The sequence below is a fragment of the Meleagris gallopavo genome, chromosome 5, assembly GCF_000146605.3.
Source record: "Meleagris gallopavo isolate NT-WF06-2002-E0010 breed Aviagen turkey brand Nicholas breeding stock chromosome 5, Turkey_5.1, whole genome shotgun sequence".
Classification (NCBI taxonomy): Eukaryota; Metazoa; Chordata; class Aves; order Galliformes; family Phasianidae; genus Meleagris; species Meleagris gallopavo.
In genome coordinates this window covers 6,218,434-6,223,245 of record NC_015015.2, presented here as the reverse complement: position 1 = coordinate 6,223,245, position 4,812 = coordinate 6,218,434, and positions in this window count along the sequence as shown.

Genomic DNA, 4,812 nt, shown 5'->3' with positions numbered 1-4,812 from the left:
CTGGAAGAAAATGTCTTGTTTTGGAGAGAAAATGTCCTGTTGTGGGGGCAGAAACGGGTATTTCGGGGAGAAAATGCCCTGTTGCTGGGAGTAAGTGTGGTATTGAGGAGTGTCAAGTAGTGTTTGTGTTAGCAAATGGGAGGTATGTGTAAGAGTGCTGGTATTTCGGAGAGCAAATGTCTTGTTTTGGGGGGAAGGGTTCACGTATGTGTGAGAGAAGTGTGTTTCTTGGAGCAAATGGGCGGAAGAGATGATGTATTTGCGAGAAAGCTGGTGTTTCTGGGAGCAAATGCCATCTTGTTAGGAAAGAAAAGGTATTTGCGGGCGAATGAGTGGCCTAGTTCTTAGCAAAGTGGTAAATGTGGGAGCAAATGTCATTGCTTTTTGGTGGAAGATGAGATCTTTGTGGGACTCAAGTAGTGTTGGTGGATGAAAATGTCACGCGTTTGCGAGAGGAGTGGTATTTGTGGGAGCAAATGGCCTGTATTTGGGATAGAAGTCTTAGTGTCTTGTCATGGAGAGCAAATGTGGCATTTTTTTCTCCACACTGGAAGACATTATCTTTTCCGCCCATTTGCTCCAAGAAACACACTTAATGTATTAGTAACGCTCGGTTATGATGCTATCAGCCTATCAAATTAGCCTTTTCTTGATTTGCGAAGACAAAACCTGGAAAGGAATCCCAGGCAAAGGAATGACTCTGTATTATAGAATGATTAACTCTCTTTCATCCCACTAATCAGGATTTTTAAAATATGACCATGCATCACTTGAGGCAAAGGTGTACTCTAAGAGAGCTAACCTTGATAGTTTATTCTGTTTTGCAAGCAGATGCTCCACTTGGGCTCTGTATCACACACCGGCCATGCAGATGCGATGTACAAATGGAAAATACCCTTCAGATCCTGAGAAGAATAAAAGCAAAGAGAGAATCTGTGATAGGTGAGAGAGAAAAAATGACACTTTGAAGCAGAGGACGCCATCTGGTACTGCCTATCACATCCACCGCCAACATGTTCTTTCTCTCTCCTTTTCCATTTGTTGTTTCTCAAGGGTCAATAAGTAATAATGTCCCTAGTGATAGTCTAGCACATTTGGCCGCTAATATTGATTCTATCTGACATGCAACTTCATAAAGTAGTATGATCATTAATTTTCTATTAGTCCAAAGGCATGGTCGTGAGCACTCTAAAAGCATTTGTTGTACGAATTTTAGTGATGATTCAAAATCAATATATCAGAATATACGAAAGTTGAAGACTCTTTCCTAACCAGCTACATACTAACACAGAACTCAGGGATTTATTTTCAGGCTGCAGAAACTTGATCTGCAGGCCAAACATGTGTTTGTTCTTTTTAGTAGGTTAACAGCATTTCTTGTTATGCTATGTTTGCCTTGTCTCCTTTCTCACATGTAGATTAGACAAGCTCAAAGAGAGGAAATATATATACCTGTTTGCAACTGTTGCACATAGTGTTTTTTAAGATATTGCTTGCTTGAACAGGGAAAGTGTCTGTGAGAGTCTTAAATCTTAATCTCAGATGGTTATTCATATTGTTGGAAATATTCAAATAATTTATCAGGACGGTATCTCTGATAAAGCAGATTTTATTCGCAATTGCAATGGCGGGCCTCCTGCAAGCAGAAGAGCACCCAGAAAACAGCGTTACATCTTTTATTCCCTACTGCCCAACGCTTATCTCTTTCTCCCCTAGTTCCTCATTGTCTGAATACTTTAAGTTCACAATCTTCTCAACGCTTCACTAAACATGCAAACATAAATCTTTGTTGCCTAAGCATAATCTGTAATTAATTAATTAATTTATTTCACATTTGATCATTGTTTTGTGGATATCTGTTGTCCTCCCTTCCACAAAGATAAGCTCGGAAGAAGGACAGAGGGGAGTATCTTGATGCCTGCCTGTCACATCCCAGTCTTTTCACGGAGTGAGACAGTTCGGCCTTGTGTAGAGGTCCGAGCTTCTTTGATGTTTGCTACATCTGTTTTTCTTTAGCTGGGAGTTTCTTATCCTAACAGAACAACTCTACAATATGTTTTCTAATCCCTAACACTATACTCACATTGTTTGGTAACATTTTAACAACTACTACAGTTTTGCAAGAAAGAATAAACCACATAATTCAGTAATAATGTTTCTAAAACATGCTGCTAACATATACAGTATTTCTACATCTTTGATCAACTATTTCTAAGGGTAAGTTGCAGAATACAAATACATTATGTTCTACTTCTTCAAACCAATTGCCCTTTTTAATATCAAATGCAGAAACAACATTCCATTCCCACAATATCTAAGTGCGTTGTGTTCAGTTACTCATACACGTGGATAAGAATATACATGTATGTATTTTTTCTTATCAGGCATCAGAAGAATATGATGTTTAACACTACTCCTGTCAAAGCAGAAAGCTTGGAGGATCTCTGGGAAAACCTGATATTTAAGCCTGCAAATACCCCTCAAGTAAAGATCTCAGAAAGTTTGTCTCGTCGAGGTAAGGCAAAAAATACCTCATTTGTTCATGTGGGAGAAGGAAGCACTACATGATGTTATGATGTGGAATACCAATAACCAAAAATCATAAAACCATAATATCAGTTAACAAGCCCAACTGCGTCATGAGCTTGATAGGTCACACAACACCCATTGAGAACGTACAGATCAGTGCCAATGAGGAGTTCATTGTTGCAGGGTCCCAGTCAGGGTCCATTCGAGTCTGGGACCAGGAAGTTGCCAAAATTCTTTGTACATTACTAGATCACAAAGCAAACATTTGCAGCCTTGATTCCATCCTTATGGAAGTTTTGTGGCACCTGGCTTTTTGAATAGACATTAGGCTCTGGATGAAGAAGAAAAGGTTGTATCTTCAGTGAGATGCCTTCAATTTAGTCCCGATGGCAAGTAATGCTGTGTGGGAACGTAAGAAAAAAACTGTTCAGAGCAGAATCCGTGGAGCACGATAAACAGCATGAGAACCAAGGGCACCTTTAGAAGAAGAAAGAACATCTCTCTGCTCTGATTGGCTAAGCGCCTGTGTGAACGGTTGAAGAATGTTTTGCACAATGCTCTGTTAACATGTATAAATAGAGTAGTGCATAACAATATAGCAGACTAATAGCTTTTAACCACATTGGCATGCTGTTATGTCTCTAGCGCGTCCTGAGAGTGCAGAGACTTGCCACAGTGCTGAAGCTCTGCTGATGATGATCACAGTGCACATGAGAAAGCAGTAGGGTATGTTTGCTTTTATTCTGTCTCCTGGATCCGCCAGTTTGAAGGACAAGGTGTGCATTTTTGTTCTCCATCCATGCTGGTGATGTAAGGTATCTGAGATCACGAATAAGTTAACTTCACTGGTGTTGTACATCTGATTCTAGGGAATGAGTGTGTCTACTCTAAAAGAGGATCAGTGCCAGAGAAGTGTTTCTTTTTGGCCACCAAGGAAATTCAGAACGGTAGGATCAGATGGACTCACTTCTGGTGTATTTTGGGGTGAGAAATCAACACATTTATCCATAATTAGAGTAACCTAGGGCAGCCTGTTGCTGAGGCTTATAGGAAGATTCACTCTCAGCTATTGGAACAGAATATGCCTGATAGCTTTTTTCCACCACGTGAAGACACAGCGGAGTGCAATGATATAACATTGTCTAACACAATATAAGATTATCAACAATAAATTTCATGTCAGGTATTTACAAAATATAACACGGTTATATATAACTGATAATAGATAGGAGGGTACAGCATAGGTGTGATGAGAGCACCTTGTCCTCTGGAAGACTACTGGTTGCATGTGTGAATGTGCATGGCCCAAAGAACAGAATCACCACAGTGATGTGGGACCTATAGGTGGAGAGAGTCTTGTGACCCTCTTTGGGTGTTTGATTACTCAAGGAAGCCAGGATGGCAATGTAAGGCACAAATAGGATGAAGAAATGGTGCAGAGCTGTCACTCCGCTGTCACGACTCCAGACACTACTCAAAGCGCTTTCCACTGTATTTTCAGGCAGTTCGGATTTTAATCCCTCTGCTATGCTACGCTCTCACGTTTTGTGGCAGAGGAGAAACGTGGACTCTCTGTAATGAGTGAGTCTGGCACGTTGAGTTGCGTTAGGAGCTGCCCTCTCAGGGAGATCGCAGGCAGAAGTCAAAACCGCTCTTTTCCTGGCTTTGGATAAACAGCCCGCAGGTCTCAGATTAAAACAGCCGACTGAAGTCTCTCCTTCCCGGGTACGAGGTTAACCCAGTTCGCTCCCATCGGGTCAAAGCGGTGGAGGACCGCGATTCCAACCGTTCGCTTGCAGCCGAGAACGCGCGTCTTCAGCCGGCATCTTCCCTCCAAGAACAGGGGTATCTCTCGGCAGCCCGGAATGCAGCGATTTTGACTTCTCCTTGTGTTCTCGCCAAAATCACGGTTCCAGGCTCATTGGCTCATCTGTTTTCAATTGTACACAAGCTTCATTCCTTCCTTCTTGAAAGGGACCTGAACCAGACCTTAAAATGCAATAGGAAACACTTAAGCAGAAATAAAAAGCACTGTTCTAGCACTGGCAAAATTCTAGGCTGGATGCAAGACTGTCTCTTGGTCAATTAGGCTTTACAAATATGTGCTGGGGATACATCTGTGGGGAATGTCTCTTGTCTTGTTCTGGTGCCTGAAATGTCACCTATGTGTAATACGGCGAGAAGAAATTTGGCAGCAGCTCCTCTGCTGAACAAGATTTGCAAGCTACAGGTCTGTTCTGCAATGGTTGTACAGATCTTCAGCAGGAATAAATTCAGTCGGAC